This window comes from Miniopterus natalensis, chromosome 2 (assembly GCF_054644295.1).
Source record: "Miniopterus natalensis isolate mMinNat1 chromosome 2, mMinNat1.hap1, whole genome shotgun sequence".
Lineage (NCBI taxonomy): Eukaryota > Metazoa > Chordata > Mammalia > Chiroptera > Miniopteridae > Miniopterus > Miniopterus natalensis.
In genome coordinates, this window is record NC_142082.1 from 133,675,414 (window position 1) to 133,696,910 (window position 21,497).

The 21,497-nt window shown below is 39.7% G+C and overlaps 1 protein-coding gene and 1 pseudogene across 1 annotated transcript in view; one reads left to right on the forward strand and one right to left on the reverse strand.

Moving 5' to 3' along the window:
* The window catches only part of TAFA2 (TAFA chemokine like family member 2), a 413,277-nt gene that overhangs the window by 253,921 nt on the left and 137,859 nt on the right, over positions 1-21,497 (forward strand). The window lies entirely within an intron of this gene.
* Positions 1,811-15,284, reverse strand: LOC107546130 (heterogeneous nuclear ribonucleoprotein A1-like 2; annotated as a pseudogene).

A 21,497-nucleotide genomic window follows, 5' to 3' on the forward strand; every position in this document is an offset into this window, starting at 1 on the left:
AATTCCTAAAGTCAAGAACAAAAAAACAAACAACACAATTAAAATATAGGCGAAGGTCTTGAATAGACATTTCTCTGAAGAAGATATACAAATATCCAACAAACACATGAGAAGATGCTCAACACCACTAATCATTAAGAAAATGCAAGTCAGAACTATGAGACACTGTCTCACACTCATCAGGATGGCTACTCTCAGAAAACAAGTGCTGACAAGATGTGGGTAAAGTGGAACCCTGTACACTCTTGGTAGGATGCAAAATGGCACTGCTGCTTTGGCAAACAGTGTGGCAGTTCCTCTAAATATTAAAACTAGAATTACCATATGATCCAGCAATTCCACTTTTGGATATATACCCCAAAGAATTGAAAGGAAGGTCTCAAAGACATACTTGTGTACTCATGTTCATAGCAGCATTATTCACATAGCTAAAAACATGGAAGCAATCCAAGGGTCCATTGATAGATAAATGGTTAAGCAAAATACACACACACACATACACCCCACAATGGAATATTATTCAGCCTGTAAAACTGAGGAAATTCTGCAGTATAGTACAACATGGATAGGATCTTGAGAATATTATTCTAACTGAAATAAGCCAGTCACAAAAAGACAAATACTATATGATTCCACTTATATGAGGTACTTAAGAGTGGTCAAAATCATAGAGACAGAAAGTAGAATTGGTGGGTGCCAGGGACCACGGGGAGGGAAAAATGAGGAATTACTTTTTAATTGGTATAGAGTTTCAGTTTTATAAGATAAAAAGAATTCTAGAGATGTATTTTTAAAAAGTTCTATGAGAGTAGATCTTAAAAGTTCTCATCATAAGAAAAAAAATTTTGTAACCATGTATGGTGATGGATGTTAACTAGACTTATTTCACAATACATACAAATATTAAATCATTATGTCGTACACCTGAAACTAATATTATGTTTTATGTATCATTCTAAATTTAAGAAAAGTAAAATATAAAGCCTTCATTTGTAAATTAGTTCAGATACCTAGAATAAAAGCCAAAAAGAGCGTTCTGGAGATGGATGGTAGTGATGGTTGTATAACATTATGAATATATTTAATATTACTAAGCTATACACTTAAAAATGGTTAAAATGGTAAATTTTATGTGTTTTCTATAATAAGCATCTGGGAAAAAAAATGGATGAGTATATTTTGCTAAAATCAGAACAGATTATACAACTGTGGAAATAAACTACAATTGGATGCAAACACATCTTAGAAATATGTTGACTGAAAAAAAATAAATTTTTTAGGAGGTTACACAGAATAACACATTTATAATGCTCAACCAAGCAAACTGAAATGATGCATTCATTAAGGATACCTATGAATGTTGCAAATTTTATTTTTATAAAAGAAAAGTTAGTTATTACTTCAGATGAAGAGAAGCAGGAGGAGAGCTGGGAAGGAGCACAAAAGGGTAGCTTTAAGCACAGGGTGAGGTTTGTTCCCAAGTTGGTGATGGGTTTAATAGGTGGTGGTTCACTGTTATTTAATTATTATGCTTCCTAAATGTACAGACATTACCCGTTTTTATGTGTATCCAATAGTATACAGAAGTAATGTCTCCTTAAATCAGCTATCATAGGAGCACCTTGACTGACAGAAGGGGTAAGGTGCTAAGTAGGTTGGGAAGTTCTCGGTAACTCTAGCCTTCCTTTACTATTTACATCACGATAGCTGATGGCACTGGAAGGAAAGAACGGAGATAATCCCGGCTTCACCCCTTCTCGAAAGCTCGGCTTGGGTTCTGGGCTCCTACGGAAATGAGAGCACGCATTTATCATTCCACTTGACAACGAGACATGTTGTTGGTGCCCGCGGAGCCCTCCTTCTTTACCCTTTCATTCAGCTGGAGAAGTGCTGGCAAAAGCATAAAGAAAGAAATCACCTGCCAGAGGCTGGCCTGGAAGGCGCAGACAGGCACACAGAGGAGGGATGCTGATGAAAGCAGGCCGATGAAACCCGGGGACCGAGCCCGCTGACGCTCAGAGCCTGGCGAGGGAAGGGCTTCCCGCGCTGGCGGCGGCCCGGCAGGGTCGCGATGTGAATGTGAATCTGAGCCATTGTCCAGTGCTGTGTATTTAACCGAAGAAATAATTGTATGCAAATCTATGGAATCCCTGGGAAGATGAAAAACATGGAGTTTGGTAGATTATTAAATATTTCATAATGTTGTGGGGCTTTTTTTACTTCCATGAAAGTATAATATAATTAGACCTTGGCTTAGTTTGTGCTTTTTACTGCCATTGTTAATTTTTTTCATTCCAGAATTTTATTAACTCTCCACCCGTGAGTTATGGCTTTCCTTGTGCACTTCATAGTTAGCTTTGGCAAAGTTTAAGGCTTTAATTGCTGTGAAAAGTAAAATAAACAACTGGCTCCTTTTGCCTCATCTATGAGCATAGATTCTAGGTAGAATCCTTTTTTTTTTTTTTAAATAGGTTTTTATTGACTTTTTTAGAGAGAGAGGAAGGGAGAGGGGGAGAGAGAGAAACATCGATGAGAGAGAAACATCAATTGTCTGCCTCTTGCATGCCCCCTACTGGGGATCAAGCCCAAAACCTTGGGCATGCGCCTTGACCAGAATTGAACCTGTGACCCCTTGTGCATGGGAGGGTGCTCAACCAACTGAGCCACACCAGCCAGGGTGATACCATCCTTTTTGTTAACAAAAAATTTATTGAGGTAAAATTGGTATATAACATTATATTAGTTTCAGGTGTACAACATAAAAATTAGATTTTTGTATACAGTCTAAAGTGCTATGTGGACTTCTGGGATACAAAGTTGAGAGTAACAGGGTCCCAGCCTCCAAGAAGACCTCTTGATGGAGGGATTGCCCTCATATGATTTATAGGTGTTAACTGTCAAAGACTGAACTGTTGAGGTTATTTTAAAAAATCATGGGGATGTTATTCTTGGCCTTTGTGAATTCCGTTCTCCCTATTTCACTGTACTTGTGATGGCTTTGAAACCCTTGGGTAAATCCTAGGTATCAGGGTTTAAGTTTATTGCAGCATAATTTATAATAGCCAAGACATGGAAACAATCTCTGTTCCTCAGTGAATAAGTGGATAAAGATCTATTGTATATAATGAATATATATAAATGAAATGTTATTCAGCCTTTTGTGACAACGTGGGTAAAGATTGAGGGCATTATGCTAAGTAAAATAAGTCAGATGCAAAAATACAAATATTGTATGATCTCATAGAAACAAAGAGTAGCTTGGTGGATGCCAGAGATTGGTGGGTGGGGGAAATCAGGAGATGCTGGTCAAAGGGTAAAAACTTCCAGTTATAAGATGAATAAGTTCTGCGTGTCTAATTTACAGCATAGTGAATATAGTTAACAGCACTGTACTGTATACTTGAAAAATACCTAGAGAGTAAGTCCTAAATATTCTCATATGTACGCATGTACGCGTGTGCGCACACACATACACACACAGGTAATTATATGAGGAGATGGATGTGTTAACTTACTTTATTGTGGTAATAATTTCTCAATATTTATATATATCAAATCACCCCATTGTACGCCATAAGCGTACACAATGTATATGTATCGATTATATATCAAAGCTGACAGGGTGGCGGGGGGCAGGGGAACCTATCACCAGAGCCTAGTGAGATCTGTTTTACTTTGAGTGTGTACGTGGATAGGTTGGGGGAGGGAGAGTGTATCCTTTGCAGGGTGGAAGGATGTAGGACTAGGGTTTTTAAATGGAATTAAAATATTTGTCACTAACTTGCGGTTTTAGGGATGGTAGAAAGTTCTTGAGAATATTTGATATATCTTGTTTTTCTCACCTGGTTAAGAAAAGTATATTTATGACCTCTTCACCACCTGACTAAATTTCATAGCTTCGCTTCCCCATAGTTCTCTGGCCATCCACCCATCCACCCACCCACCCATCTATCCACCCATGTTTATTGACTGTCATTTGGCCACCAGACATTACCCAATGTATATAAGGCATCTTTATGGAGCTTAGATTTTGCTCTGTTTGTGCTCCTTGTGTTCATATAAGGAAACTAAAAAAAGATACTATCAAAGATAGTGGAGGTGGACATTTTAAATTGTTGTAAACATGCTGAGAAAGAGGCCTGTTCAATGTGCAAAGTGTTGGCAATGTGTAACCATATGTTAATTGGTTTAATAATCATGAGTTTTTTCTTCACCCATATTTTATCAGTTCTAATAGCAGTATCAGTTTGCCTTCAACTACAGGATGCGGATAGGAGATCATTTCTTTAAATATTCAAAAGGATACAAGATTGCTTTAGCTGCGAGCTCTGTGTTAAAAATAACAGGAACCATGCAGACAGTCCTTACTCTGAAACTTTAATAGACAAGGAAATTTTGTTTGCCAGACTATCACTCTTCTGTTAATAAGAACATGAAGTATTATGGAGCAAACGTTTGTGTTCATTTACAAATATCATCAGGACCTCAGGTAACTGACAAATGACTGCATGATACTTACAGAAATGTTCTAAAGGGATTATACCTATTTTAAAAGTGTCTTTACTGTTTCTCTTTGTGCTCCTCAAAATGCAGCACTTTTTGCTGCTGAGCTATATTTATAGCTGTATCACTGAATATCTGACTTTTATTTTGGATTAGATCCAATGCAAATATCCACATTAATGCAACACATGCAAAGGTCAGAAGGTCCGAAGTGTGGTTCCCACAGCAACTGACCTTTGTTTCTCTGGAGCTTGGCAGTATTTGCTTTTACTTTGTGTTAGAAAAACTTTTGTATTTAATGATGGATGGCATGGAGCAGTTGTTATGGGAAATGTTGCTTAGGAATGTGTGCTTTCCTTTAGAAAAACTTCAGTTTTGATGTTCTAAAAGTTTGGAGGCTATTGTGCACTTCCCATATTCTTGAAAAATAAAGGCAACCACAGGAAAGTAAAAGTGAACACTTCTTTTCTTCTGAAACAACTATCTAACAATAATTATCTAACAATAATTGATTTAGCTATCAAGCAACTAATTTTGATTATGTTTATATTTGTTTATATGAGTATATAATAGCTGGGTAATTTTGAACAAATGAAAATGTGGTAAAAATACTTTTTTATAAATGAAATATTTTTGTGTAAATGTTTATAAATGGAGTCATTTATCATTTGAAACCAAGAGAGACCACACCCACATTCACTATCTTCTTTCTGTTGAAATGGAAGAATTGCTTCCCCTCCTGTCAAAAGTCAACACGTCCATCATGGTTTGGATCGCAGCTCCTCTTAAGGCCTCTGGTCCTCCCATTTTCCCCTCACGACCTTGACTCACGAAGCTCTCCCTCTGGGTCAGGCCATTCCCATCAGCATGCACCCCCCCTCCTGTCCCTCCCCCAGCCCGCGTGCCCCGTCGCTACCACCCTGCTTTCTGTTCACTGTCTCCAGTTCTTCACCTCTTTATTCCCCTCCAATGGGTCTTCTATTGATGTCACTGTAGCTGCTGTTTTCAGTGTCAGCAGGCTTGCTTCCCTGATGCAAAATGTCGTGGTTACTTGTTGAACTCATGTTATTTAGCCCCTAAACAGCACTACAAACTTTGGACTCACTTGAGTATCTCTTTCTTCTTGCGACACCTTTCTCTTTTGGTGCCTGTGACACCAAACTCTACTGTTTCTTTCTAAGGCTCCTTACAAATGCTTCCTAAACCATTCTTCCTCTGGTCCACCTCCACAGTGTGGAGTACACCAGGTCTTGGTCTTCTCTATTTCCAGTATTACCCTGACTTAGGGTTGGCAGATTTAGCAAGTAAAAATATAGGATGCCCAGTTAAACTTGAATTTCAGATAACCTTTTTTTTTTTTTAGTGTTTCATATAATACACACACATCACCTACCTATCTGTCTATTCATTGCATAGACTATAGGGATATATTTTAGTATAACTATGTTCCATTCATGTTTGGGACATACTTATACTAAAAAATTATTCATCGTGTCTGAAATGCAAATTTAACTAGTGTCCTGTATTTCATCTGTAACCCTAGGCAAGGTAAGCTTACTCAGTTGCTTGGTATGAAATACTACCTGTATGCCCCAGAATTTACCTCTCGCTAAGCTCTAGTTTTGTGCTCTCAACTTCGGAAGTAACATCTTGGATATCTGCCTTCTCAAACTTAATACGTCCAAGTGAGAATTATTTATCCACACAAAGACCCCTTTTAAAGAGACCTTTAAATAATGTCAAACAAATCGTTGTCGTTTGCCCTGGCGTTTCAAAGCTCGCCCCACTTCCTCTCTCCCGTGGCTTCGCGCTGCACTCTCAATAATCCAGATTCCTAATCGGAGCCAACAAGGCTGTGGCCTGACTCTTGCTAGTACGTCCCTTTAGACTCATGCTTTCCTTCTCCGGCCATACTGCCTCCTCTCTGTTTCACTCTCTATTTTTATACACCGCCCCCCCCTCCCCCCCCAGGACATGCTTTCCCCTCTTCTCTCATGGTTTGTTCCTTTGGCTAATATCTTCCTCACCATCCTTTCCTCTTATCTCATGTTGCTTCTACCCTTTCATCACTGTCTATCACATAACTGTTTTATTTATGACATCAATACTTGAAATCACATTGGTGCTTTCAGGCATTCATTTATTTTTTCTCCTCTGAAACATAAATTCCATGAGGAGAGGCACCTTGTTTCTTTTGTTAATTATTTTATCTACAGCTCCAAGAATAGAACATAGTAGGTACTCAGCAAATATTTGTTGATGTTTGAATGAATGGTTTTCTAAAATAGATTTGAGCTGTAATGTGTCATGAAAATCCCAGCATATTTCCCTTCCTCAGCTTTGAAGACTGGTATAGAATGAAAATATTTCCACTGCTTCCCGCCCCCCCCCCCCCCCCCCACTGGCACTTATTCTGTGATGTCGAGTTGGAAATGTTGGTGAAAAAATAGCAATCAGCACCAACTAAAACACTGAAATGGTTTCATCTGCTGGTATGAGCTGGCTCTGTCCCCAAGGAGAGAAACCTGACATATTATATCCAGTCAGGATCCTGCAATGGATTGTCTTTCAAAGGCAAATTTCAGCCTGTCAAGAGGTGGAGAAAATGATTTGTGACCTGAGAAGATGGTAGATTAATATTTCTGAAACACTGTGCACTAAACCCCCTGTAGCTACTCGTTTGTTCCACTATTAAGACCTCCCTCCCTCTGTTACAGGAAATGCTTTGCTTGAAACAGCATCTTTGCTTTGATATAGACATTTCCCCTGCCCCGAGATGGGGTTTCCCAGTGAGGTGTAACGATCATTAGCCCCTTTGGACAATGCAGTTGCTGAAACAGACTTGGGTCTTTATCTCACAGCTGCATTTTGGAGTCAGAAGGCCCTGCATGTCTGGGGGAAGCTGTGATGTATGAAGCAGAAAGGAGATTGATTTTCCACAAGGTACCTTGTACCTGGAGTAATGAGAGTGGCAAATTACTTGCTCACTGAGCAAACATGACAGGAATGTCATAGAGTGAATTTATATGTATGCAAACATGCTGGGGTCACATAGGTGGGAATTCCACAAAGTGACCTTATCTCTGGAAGACCGCCCTCCAAATCACCACCTTGTACCGGGGAGGCCACGCTCAGCAAAAGCTGCATGATAGCTGCTTAAACACAAATGCTTCTAATGAGTAATGTAATGCTCATGGTACAGTGCGAAATAGGATAAATCGTGGTGCCATTTTAAAATGAGAGTCTTCAACTCACAAGCTATTTCTGGTGTTCATCTTGGATTTTGTGGCAGTGGAACATAAAACATCTACTTTAATAGAGTAAAAGAAATGGAGTGATTTGTCCTAGTCATGGTAGGCCTTTAGAAACTCTCATTTGATAATGGGAAAAAAATCATTGGTTGACGGGGGAGCAGGTAATTTTTCTATGTTTAGGCAGCCCGATGCACACACGCTTCTCAGAACATTTGGGGCACACAAAAGGATTTTAAAAGTCTTTCAGTGGCAGAAGGAAATGGTGGTAATATTAGCCTAAAACATTTTTAAGATTTCTAGCTTAACGGTTTACACAATTCACTTTAAGCACTGCTGATGCTTTTAGCTGTAAGCTATTTAAAAAACACGTTTACAATGATAATTTTGTTTTGTTAACAAGTTTGAAAGTCTGCCGATTTTAGCAAGTATTCCCGGATTTAGAATAATTTTGTTGTTGTTTGATATTCATTAATGTTTCCTCATTTATGTCTGTGCCTGGCACCATGTTTAACGTAAGGCACCTCAGAGATCAGAGGAGCAGTTCAGGCTCTCAAGCGGCTCATTCCCAGTAATCCAGATTGTAATGCAAAATAAATCCAGAGGAAATGAACCTTGTTAAACCCAGTTGTGGGGACTGAGCCCTGGCGAACAAGGCGGAACACAACAATCTAAGGTGCCTTTTCTCTGCTTCTGCCCTCCTTGGATTCCAGAATATTGATTAGAATAGTCAGTGGGGTCCAGTTAGTCCAGATTGTCATAAACAACAAATGGTGACATCCTTTAACTTGGTACTTTATGGGACAGCAGAAAGTGTATGTTTTCTGTGTGTCGCACACCATCCTAAGCGTTTCATCTGTGGTAGCTAATTTAATAACCATGCTACTCCTGTTAGGTAGATCCAGCAGGAGCTCCACTTTGCAGACAAGGAGATGATTGGAGAGTGGATGAAATAGCTTTGCCAAGTCACGCAGGCGGTTAGCAGTCAAGGCCCACCTGCTCATGGCCTTCGATGACCACAGGGCAGTTTAACCTCTGCTGGGGAGGACCAAGGAACTTTGGTTGAAAATAACTGAATCTACACTTTAAATAAGAGGCGCACTCTGCCATAGGGGTCAGAGCTCTGCCTCCAAAGTTTCCTCCTTTCATGGGTCCAAAATTTGAAGATTGATTGTTGTGATTGCCAAAATCACTGTAGCTCCCTCCACCTCCACAATTGCTTCGATCATTAGCAAACCTATTATTATAGCCATCCCCACAGCCACCATACTCATGGCCACCATGGCTGCCAACAAAGCCACCTCGCCCACTGACGTTTCCTCCACAACCAAAGCTGACATTCCCACCACAACACCTCCGAAGTTTCCAGAACCACTTCGACGTCTTTGGCTGGATGAAGCGGTAGCCATCCCTCGCTTAGCCAGGACTTTCCTTACTTCCCAGTTGTGGCCATTCACAGTATGGTATTTCTGAATGTGGACAGTCTTGTCTACACAGCCATGGTCATCAAAGGTTACAAAAGCCAAGCCTCTCTTCTTGCCACTGCCTCGGTCAGTCATGATTTCTATCACTTCGTTTTCCCCGTGCTGTTCAAAACAATCTCAGGTGATGTTCTTCAGTGTCTTCTTCACCACCACTGACAAATAGCTTTTTCACAGTTCAGTGGAAAAGCACCAGGTCTTCGAGAATCTTCCCTTGAGACAGCCCTCCCTGGTGCCATACTCTTCCATCCACTTCCTGTGGCCTGCATTCATGGCTGCACCACCTCCCCCACGGTGGCACCGTGACAAACCCACAGCCTCCGGGGCACCTGGCGTTTGGGCCTCTCGCCACCACACAGGCTGTGAGCATTCCCGTTGCTCCGCGTGGCCCCTCACACTCACCGGTTGTTTCAAAGTTCAGACCTCCAACAAAGAGCTTCCACCGCTGTGCGGGCTCTTTGGGAGACTGACTTAGACAGGACGCCTGTGGAGGGGAGACTTCGAGGATGCTTACTCTGCAGCGACCACAGGCAGGCAGCTGTCGCAGTGGCAGAAGGGTTTCACACCGCCAGGAACAAAGCTCAGCAAGAGGGGGAGCCAGAGAAGTGACAGGGAAGCCACAGGTTACAACAGATTTGTGAGCTCAGCCAGGCACACTGGTGGCAGGGCCTAGCTGCTACAAAAGAAGACGTATTTTTAGACAGTACTCGTATGAATGGGCAAAAAACTTAAGGACTGTATTTGTGACTAATTGTGTCACAGGTTATTTTAGTTTCTGTACTGTGGAAAGTGTAAAGCATCCCAACAAAGGGTTTTAATGTAGATTTTTTTTTTTTGCACCCATGCTGTTGATTGCTAAATGTAATAGTCTGATCATGACACTGAATAAATATGTCTTTAAAAAGATAAGGAAATATATTTTAAATTTTAGTATGTGACTGACTAAGACATGTTTATGTACAATTACAAATGGTATAGACTGGAACTCGGGGTTTCATCTCTCTGACCTAGTCACTAAGAATCCGGTAATACCTACACCTAGCTCCACTCTGAAATTCTGTTCCTTTAGGTTCTTTAGATCCTCTTGTGTCCCTACACTGTTCATGCCACATACCAGTGTATGTCGGATTGTTGCATTCTTGCTCAGGGCCCCTAATTTTTATTCTAAGAGTCTTTTGATCCATGTGATCCTTTAAAGTTCAGTCTCTCACTGACTTTCTGAGAAAGGTGGCATCCCTTAAAAGCTGCAAAATGTGAGTTGCTTTATGTACTGGTTATGCTTGCTTTGCCCGCTTTCTGTGTGTAGGGGGGATGTGGCTCCGGTTGCTTCCTTCTGAACCGAGTGATCTTGTCCACGCGGTGTGTGTTTTAGGCTGCAATTAAGATTTTAATTTACTTTCGGTGGGAAAAGTCCTGGCTGTGACTGGAGCTAATGACAAACTGCCCATTTGTCAGGAACGTGGACACCTCCTGGCTCTAATCCCTTAGGGATATTCTGGTTTCACCATTTCATCTTTCAGTTGTATGGGCTACACTAATAATAGAAATTAGCCAATACTTTAGTGTTTTCCATGTGTCAGCACCCTCTATAAGTGCTTTATATATCTTAACTAATTTAATAATAAGGCTAGCGTTATTGGATAGGCAACACTATTTTCTGCGTTTAACAGATAAAGAACTTTCACACAGGTAGAAAGTAGTCAAGGAAAACCGAGGGCTCCAGACCTCCCTGCTAAACAGTTGCTGGTATATTGAAGGCAAATCAGCGTGTCCTGGGAGGGTCATAGAAGTCTTCATGGAAGAGTTGATTTCAGCATAGCACTGATTTTTTTCTATTTGACTCTCTCTGTAACTCTTGTAACTATGTGTTAGATACAGTAGCCTGCATCTAATTGTTGAGCATTTATTATGAGTGAGGCCCTACGGTAAGAACTTCGTATGTGTCAATGCATTTAATAATCCTCACAGCTCTTGAGAAAGGAATCATTTCCCCCCGCATTTCATAGTTGAAGAAATTGAGGCACTTGTTAATTTTGTCCAAAGGCCCAAAGTTGGTAAATGTCGAGCTAGGACTTGAATGCAGGACGTCTCGCTCCTGGGTTACACATCCACTACTCAGTATTATCATGGTGCTGTCAGTGTCAAATCAGGTGCCATAACTGTAGCTGAGTAACGTATACCAATTCAGGGGCCACACTATTTTATCTTCTGATATTTTAGATGCCTCTAAGAGCCAATAATATAAAACAGTACAAGTCAAGAACTAATCTTTTTTAATGTTCATTTATTTTAATTAGACTATAAGCCTCAAGTGATCAATTCTAGCAAGTTGACACAGATGGAAATAGTTGGGACCCAGAACTTGACCTTGGCACTATTCGGGCCTGATGATGGGATCAGGCCCAGCTTGGGTCCTGAGGGAATTTCCCTTCTGGTAGGTGAGGTATAGTATCTAGGAAATAAGGCAAGAGCAGTGTGGTCCAGAGAATTCTTATCAAGGGAAGGAGAAATATGAGTGAACAATCAGTGTCAGGGAAGACTGTGAGGAGGTGGCAAAGACAAGGACTGAATTTTAGGGACTGCACTCCAGGGGTGTGTGTTGGAGTGAGTGTGGGGTTGGGGGAGGGAAGCAAGAGCAAAGTGAAGTGTTTTATAGCTGCTCCGAAGGAGCCAGGCCTGAGAAAAACGGTAAAAGCTCAGTTTCCAAAACTGGGACGCCACGAGAGAGTCAGACAGAGAAATGTGATGTGAGTCCCATGGTATTGGGCCAGTTCTCCTTCAAATTCATATTCCAACTGCTAGGGCTCATCCTAATTATTGGAGGGAGGCCTGAGCCTAAAGGAGGCAGAGGCTTTGGGAAAAAAATGCTTTCTCCTTTATCAAAGGGAGGCCTTATGATACCTTCTTTCAAATATTAACCAATTATTTGTCATAACTGTGGTGAGTATTGCTAGATGTAGTTGCATTCCATTGGTTGTACTTACAAGGTTCCTGACTGGTTCCTGAGATAGAGTGAGGACGGTATTCCTGGACATACTGTCTGCCTGACACGGGAATAAAAACTCTGAGGAGAGAAAAATCACTGATATCAATAATATTATCTGTGTGAGAAGGTGGGCATCTGGCCTGTTTAGAAATGGCATAGTGTCAGTGGTCAAGTTGCCGGCATGAATGGAGGAGTGAAGCCTGTAAGCCGAATAGCAGGCAGTCCACAAGCATTGCTGTTTACCATTAGGGACCATCATGCAGTTTTCCAGCTTACAATTACCTTCTTAAATACATTTTAATATAGGCGCCCATTTTTATTTCTTACACCTGACTCTCAATAAAGAGTCTGGTGAACAGCAAAGGTGACCTGAGGTGCTCCCCTGATAATTCACAGATTGGATAACGTCCTCACGTAGACTAAAACAATTTTATTGTCACCTACATTTGATGTTTGCACAACGTGGTGTCAGCAGATGGTGTCAGGGGTTCTGGGAACTTGATGTTTTTGCACAGTTCTCAGGACAGACGGTGTAGAACTAAAGAGGAATAAAGGAACAGTGCGGCCCTGCTCCCGGGCCGTGTGCCCTCTTCCCCCTTTTGTGCAAGATGGAAACTCGTGCAGTTCAGGTCTCTCTGCTGTTCATCTGGTGCACAGCATGTCCGCAAATACTGCTGTAGGAGGATCAAGGCACATGTAGCCAGAGGACCTGGAGGTGGGTCCTTAAGCTATCACTTGGGGGGGGCTGTCCCTAGCCGGTGAGTCACTTCATCCCCCTGAGCCACAGTTTTCTTATTTTTGAAATACCTTGTTCCAGATGTAACTCTTTTTTTAAAAAAAACACCAAAAACATCTTTATTGATTTCAGACAGAGGAAGGGAGAGGGGGAGAGAGAGAGATTGAAGCATCAATGATGAGAGAGCCATTGATCAGCTGCCTCCTGCACGCCCCCGACTGGGGATCAAGCCCGCAACCCAGGCATGTGCCCTGCCCGGGAATCGAACCGCGATCGCCTGGATCCTAGGTCGATGCCCAACCGCTGAGCCACGCCGGCCGGGCCAGATGTAACTCTTACTTCGTTCCACAGTTTAGGATGAAGTCAAATGAGACTGCTTACTTTTCCTACTCCTTGCATGTCCCAAATTCCATGTCTTTCCCAGACTGTTCCTTTGACTGGGAGTGCCTTTGTTTTTATCATCTCTGCTTTTTAAAATCTTTACTCATGTTTCAAGGTTTAGTTAGTTTATTTTCTTCTTCAGACCCAGATTTAACACTTACTGAGGATGTTCTTAAGTGTCAGAAGTAGTGAGGGTGCTTCACATATTTTATCTAATGCAACTACAAAAATTGTGCAGTAAAATATATTTAGATAAATCTGTTTATTCTCTCCTGAGTTTTTAAAAAAGGATTTGAGAAGGCCAGAAGGGCCAGAAGATTGGTAATGTTTTATTTATTTTTGTTGTTTTATAGATAGGAAAACTGGGTTGAAACAATTTTCTTTAGTTCTTAGAACCAGACTTGGGCAAAGACATGATTATATTCCAACTCAGAATTTTGACTACTGGCCTCACCCTTTGTCCTATTTGTCAAAATTTTATGAAGGTGCCTTTGACCCCCTAAGTTTGGCATGTCTCTCTGAACTACTGCAGTCCTTTAATACTCCATACATTGTTCTCTTACTTACATGATCTCAGAAACATTACTTCTATATTCTTTTAGGAGTCCTTTGAAGGAAGGAACTGGGGCTTGCTGATCTTGGCATCACAATGCCCACCATAGGGCCTTGTATAAAATCACCATTTAATAATAGTTATTTTGGATGAACGCATGGCATTTCCCCAAGCCAGACTTTGAGTAAGCAGCAGCATGTCCCTTAAGTTTGTCTGATAGCAAGTGTGTCTATGCTGATTGTTGAATAATTACTGTGTACCAATGACACATGTATAGTAAACAATACTTTGACTATGTGATTTCATGCTAAGTGTCTTCTGAATTTAATTAAGAAATGCCATTATATTTTTTACTTTATGGGAATTAATGGAAAACAAGCAATATATTATCACAAACTTATTTAAAATTAATTTATATTAAAAGACGAATTATTTTGTTTACAATGTTATTGTCAAAACTCAAATTAAGAATTTACAATGTTGATCAGAATGTAGGCTCCGTGTGTGTAGGGATCTTGCCTGTCATTTTCACTGCTCTGTCACTAGTACTGAGAGTAACAGTAGATGTTTAATATTATTTGTTGAATGATTCGTGAGGCTGTAGGTTTCATTAGATGATGAACCTTTGACTCTTTTGATAACATTATTAGGATTAAAACTTGTAAGACATTATCATATAGGTTATCTCTTTTGATCTTCCCAACAACCCTGTGAAATATTTAAGAAGAATTTTATTTCTTTCATTTTACAAAAAGTAATGATAATAATAAGCTGAGGCTCAAAGAGATTGAATGACTCCAGAAATCATCTACCTAAGCAGTAGCAGCTGAACAAGACTTGAGTCCAAGTATTCTTGCTGCACATTCAGCATTCTTTCTGTGTTTTCAGACAGTCCGAGAAGAATATAAACAGAAGAGAATGTTGGCCACGGCAACCATGCTAGATACCTTTTTACAGCTAGAAAGTTACATGTAGTACATTGAAGTGACTATAGCATCTGAAAGATGGTACCACCAAGGAAGCGATGTTACTGAGTTCGGTGCAAGAGTTGAAATGAGGGACTTCTGAATGGTCCTTTGAGCCTGACACGAGGAGAAAAACTCAGTACCACCATTTAACTCTCCATTTTCTTCCTTTGCCCCCCATTTCCCAGCTTGTCTGAACCATAGGCTGTTTCAAACTTCAGATCTTTACCCGTCTTCTCAACATCCTTTTGTACTCTGTAGTTTTGTTCTTACCAGTTGAAAAGAGCCAGCTGACTTTGGTATTTTTATACCTTGTGCTTTATTGTTTTCCTCCAGTGTTTTCCACCCACTGCCCAAGTGCAGATGCCGTGATTGCTGCTTCTAGCCCAAGACATCTGCTTTTCAGAAGGCCCTTTTCTTTCTCTCATTCCCGATTATAATCTTTATGTGCCGCTGCTAACGTACAGCATCAGCTCTTGTCCCTACGAGAATGAACACTCTGCTTTCAGCCTCTGGATTCTCCCATGGAAGGCAACTTTGGTTTTGAGTTGCACGTATATAGTAAACATCTTCAAATCTAAGGGCCTTAAAAGCGCAGTTATTTGATATAAAAGCACTCATTTAAAGTCCCATATGTATAATTTTCAGTGAGGCAAATAAAAATTACAGATGAAATAAATAATTCATTTAAGGCCACTTTTTTCTTCATATGATCCCTTCCTGCTTTGCTTTCTCTGATCCAAGTCGGAGTTCGCATAGCCTATGACTAGAAAGCACTGTCTCTTCTAAAGCCTACCAAGAAAAATGATGGCTTAGATCAGAAGCCACACACTGGCTGCCCACAGGCTGGATTTGGCATGAATAATGTTCTTAAAAACAGAATTAATTGAGAACATTTAAAAATTGAGAGATTTCAGATATGATTCTGAATTTCTGGCTTTTTAGAGAAATGGTAGGGAAAGGCAGAACAATTCTCACATTTTCATGTCATCAGTGGGCTGGAGCTGAATGGTTTCTGGAGGTGAATTGGAGGGTAAGATTGAGCCCCCTTTTCACTTACCTGACTGCTCCTACTGGCTTCATCAGAGATTTCTAAACAGCTAGTAGCTTCTTCCCTTCCTCCCTCCCTTTAGAATTATAATGGCCAATAGTTAGCCACATTTATTTTCAAACATATATAATTTGCCTCTTTCTGAGCACATCTAAAAAACAAAATCCATGGTCAAGGTATTTTTTATGATAAGCCCAGAAAAAGTATAGTAGGAAATATTTTTAAATGTTCTATTTAATGTATGGAAAATATGACATTAGCATCATTGTTTTCATTACCAAACTTTTCATGGAAAGAATTTTGGACCTGGAACTAGAAGACCTGGTCTTGAATTCTGGATTTGCCACTTACTAACTTTGACCTTGAACAGGTCATTTAACTTCTCTGAGTTTCTCTCCTCGTCTTCACAAGGGGAATGATTATGTCTGCCAGCCTCAAGGTCATGTGTGTCAAATGTGATCATGGGTGTGGAAGTTCTTCGTATACTATATGGTGCTGTGCAAGGGTAAGATATTTTGTGGAGAAGCAGAGCTATAGCATTTGGTTTCTCAAGGAGCTTGGAATCTGGTTACAGAGACAGGACTTATATGTCAGGTAAATAACACTTGGAAGTACCTTTCTGTCTACAAAGGATAAAAGCATTAAATGTTATCAGACCTAAGAAAAAGTGCATGATTATCCACTCAAAATTAAAAAGACATATTTAGTATTTCTTTCATTTATTCATTTGTTCCACAAATATTTATTCTGCATTTACTCTGCAACAAAAAACCTACTGAGTGCTGGAGATAAAGTACTGAAATAGAAAGGTTAAGATCTTGCTCGTTTGGAATTTGTATTCTGGTAGGGGAAGAGAGGGACAATAAACAGACAGATCATTATAACTTCAAATACTATTAAGTTCCATGAAGAAAATAAATGCAGGTTATATGACAGAGCTGATGAGCAGAGCTATTCTCATTATGACTCTTGCCATGTTACTTTTTTCCTTCATTTTTATTGCGATAAAATACACATAAAATTTATCATTTTAACTGTTTCTGTGGAATTAAGTACATTCACAATATTGTGCAACCATGACCACAATATCCATTTTCAGAACTTTATCATCTCAAAGTGAAACTATGTCCATTAAACAATAACTCTCCATTTCTTCTTCCCCTCAGCTCCAAGCAACCTCCATTCTATTTTCTGTCTCTATGAATTTATTTGCCTGTTCTATATAGCTCGTATAAGTGGAATAACATAATATTTTTAAATTTGTGTCTGGCTTTTTCCACTTAGCATGTTTTCATGCTATGTTGTGACACGTATCAGAATTTTATTCCTTTGTAAGGCTGAGTAATATTACATTGTATATACACATCATGGTGTTTATCCATTCACAAAATGACCTATTTTAACATGACTTGGTAATAAGTCTAATTTGTAGAATACTTTACAAAGCACCATAATATCCATGATACATGGTGAGAATAGTGTTAACTCAGGGAATATTGGTTAAACTGTTGCAAAATTGTGGTTATCTGACACAGATGTTTTATATAATATACTATCTAATGTATCTTGAAATCCTGTTACCAACAGTGAAGTAAGAGTATATAAATTGGGAGGAAATAGGGGCAGCAGCTTTTTAGCAAATATAAAATGACAATGGCTATAGAGTGGACCAGTTCTACCTACTCCCTATTGTAGGACTTTCCTCTACTTAGGGTGTCCTGAAGCATTTTTCAAAAGTAGATTTAGGTAAGAGGCTTCTACCACCACCTTGGTAGAATCTAATAAATATCGCCATTGGGAAAATTTCTTAAGATTGCCCATTTAACCACTTGAGTGCTGCTTTGCAGTATGATTGCCTCCTGATAAAAAAAAAAAATGCCTGCTCTGTGCAAGTTCATTCGTAAGAATGTTAGGAGTAAAAAGAAATAGTTGATGGCAAAGGTAAAGTTAGTGTCCACAGCAGGCCCTTGAAGAATGTCTTTCATTCAAGGTCATTTCCTTATAACTTTGATGAGATGCCGTAGCTGATTGTTCATGTCAATTAGCCTTTGGTAAAATTGGTTTCGTTATATGCCATTTAGCTTAAAATCACAGAAGCTATTTACTACGTTAAGTGAGGACTTACTGTATTATGTGATTGAGTATTCAAGAGAGGAAGTCCCAGATATTGGAAAAAGGTAAAAAAGTGAGATTTAAAAAGGAGCAGAAATCTTGTTGCAAAGGAACAAGCTGAAAGAATATATTACAGAGCTTACTGTGGGCGGAGGTTTATGGCACATAGTGGTTGCAGCTTTCCTTCTTAATCAGCTGAGTTCTCAGTTGCTTTAGCTATTAACTGAAAGCTGGGTATAGTACTTTGCTATGTTAAAATCTGATAATCCCCTTTTGCTCAAAAGGAACTCATTACATATTATGTACAAATATCGAATACATACAAGACGTATGTGTAAAATGTAGTTATAAAAATGTAAGCAAAATAAGCCAGTCAGAGAAAGACAAACACCACATGATCTCACTCATATGTGGAATCTAATTAACAAAATAAAGTGACAGACAAAATAGGTCCAGAGGCCTGGATGCATGGAACAGACTGAGAGACCTCAGAGGGGAGGGGTTGGGGGGACAGGAAGAGATTAATCAAAGAACTTATATGCATGTATATTTATATAGCCCCTGGACATAGGCAGTGATGTGGTGAAGGCCTGGGGCGGGGCAGGGGCTGGGTGGGATGAGGGACATCTGTAATACTGTCAGCAAGAAAACAAATGCAGTTGTCATCATCACTGTCCCTTTCATCGTGCGTTGTGAAGGCGTGCTCGGAGTTTAATGCTGGTTGGTACGCGTAGTTGTCCAAAAGTCTTGCTTAAACTACCATTCGTAGAGCAAAGTGCAAACAGACTCTAATGAGCTAGATTAAGCAGCCTCTTCTTGAACTTCTTTTTATTGGTTTCTTTTGAGGACAGAATGAATGGCATGTCTTTCAACACATAGCTGTCGTTGTCTTTCTCATGGCTTAGTTGAACTTTTATAGTTTTTGATGGTACGGTGAAGGGAGTTAATGCCTGTGCCTTTTGGGGCCTGCTTATATGAGGGGAGGCTTCATATTTTCGTTCACTTACCTCCGAGGGGTTCTGTGTTGAGGGGAGCTCAGCCGTGCTGCAGGGCTTTACTGGTAAAGGTGTTTCTCTCCTGCCTGCATGGTGCTACCTAATTAGTGTTTGGTGGCTTTTCGGCCACAATGAATGACTGAATCGCAGAGGGAAGGCTCCCTCATACCCGTAGCTCTAGCCACAGTGAGGATATGTGTCCTTCTTGGACTACAAATTTTATCCTAGCAAAGAGCCCTTAAAGATTAATTATTTTCATCATTCTCACTTATTCTTTGGCTCCTTTGCTAACATGAAGGAGAAGGAGCTGGGGGTGGGGGGAGTGGATTTCTTCTGTGGCCTCATTTCCCAAAAGAACACGTACACTAGAGTAAAGGGAATAGAAGTACTTAACCAGGGCCAGTGGTAATAGAGTAGACAGATATTTAGAATTGAATCCATGACCATGAATTATTTGCTTTAATAACTATAAGAGTTTTATTAAAAAAGGAAAAAAAAATATTTTGTTATGAACACTGTATGTGGAACTTAGATGTTACGTGCAGAGCTAGCTCTGTTTTTGCCATAATAATCACAAAATTAAATGCTAGGATTGTGATTTAGCTACCAGTAAAAGGGGACATATGATTGAAAGTTTTCTTTCTTATTCTATTTAGTGAAACTCCACCCAAGAGTTGCGAAATGTAGCCATTCCTGTGTCATTCAGGAGTGGATGCTTTGTGGGTTGTCTACACACCGCCTGTCTCCTACCACCTACACCTGGCCACCTTGTGTGACATAGCATCGCTGCTGCTGTAAGAGGGTGGGAGAAGGTAAATCCAGACTTGTCTAGTTATTGACAATGGCCTGGAGTTTATATAGGAAAAGAGAGAGAATTGTGTAAGCTAGGTATTTTTCAATTAAATAGCTTTATTACATTCTAAATTTTAGCTTCGTTACCCTCAAATTTGCTTATGGCTTATTGTTTGACATCACCTATTGTTGTTACAGAGGGTTCAGTGTGAAATCTCACTTTGATTTTACCACAGAATCACACTGCCTGTTTTTTGGGGGGGGGGGGGGGGGGAGAACAGATTTGGATCCTGGAAGCAATAGTTCATAATTTTTTTTTAAAAACAAATGGTAAGGACAGGGGAACTAAATACAAAACAAATACAGAGAAAGAATGTAGCTTAAGGTTAATATTGTGAAGTGCAAAGAGATATGAAATTTAAATCAGAGATGAACTATCCTCAAACTACCTACAGTTATTGGGAAAGGAGTAAAATGACTCAACGGGGAATGTCAGAATGATGGACATGTGATCATCATTGTCTTCTGGATGCCTTGTGGTGCCTATAAGATAGAAACGAGTTCAGTCAACTGGTTATCCCCTATTGAATACAGAAGTTAATCATAGAGTAATTTTAAATGACTGCTGTGTCATAGCCAGCATTTATAGGTTGCTTACTGTGTGTCAGGATCTGTGCTTAGAACTTTACATAAATTAGCTCATTTAGCACCACTCCGAGACAGATACTGTTATTCTCATATTATGGAAGAAGGTACTGAGGCTTTGCGAAGTTAAATAGTTGACAGCCAGCATGGAGTGAAACCTTGACATCCAGTGTCTGGATTCAAGTCTCATGCTCTTAATTGCCATAGTAGACTAAATGTGATACATTTTAAATCAGAATACACAATTCATATCTTCAAAATTAGTCAGCAGAACTGCAGGCAAATTGAAGAAGTAGTTTTCAGACATCCCTTCTTGGGTATGTATGTGGAAGATATTCAAACAAAAAACAAATGAAGATTTTTTTATTTTAGTCTCTACTATCTTCTATGAAATTCTAAGCTTATTTTTCTTTAGACAAGCATGTTTCAGACTACAAGTCAATGTTAGTTTCTTGATTAAAATAGTATAGCTGAAAACTAGAGTAGAGTCGGCGGATTTGGCAACTAAAATGATAGGACACACAGTTAAATGTGAATTTTAGATAAGTTGGATAAGGGGTTAATTTGTAAAATATATAAGGAACTTCTAGCACCTAACAGCAAAGGAAAAAAGATCTGAAAATGGGCAGAGGACCTGAAAAGACATCTTTCCAAACAATACATACAAGTGGTCAACAGGTACACGAAAAGGTGCTCAACATCACTAATCATCAGGGAAATGAAAATCCAAATCACAGTGAGTTATCACCTCACACCTGTTGGGATGGCTATTATTAAAAAAACTCAATAGATAGCAAGTGTTTGTGAGGATGTGGAGAATAGGGACCCCGTGTACACTGTTGCTAGGAATGTAAAATGGTACAGCCACTATGGAAAACAGTATGTATGTTCCTCAAAAAATTACAAATATAAATACCATATGATCCAGCCATCCCAGCCGTGGGTGTCTCTCCAGAAGAATAGAAATCAAGATCTTAAAGAGATGTTTGCACTCCCATGTTCATCACAACATTATTCACAATAACCAAGATATACAGCGCATACAA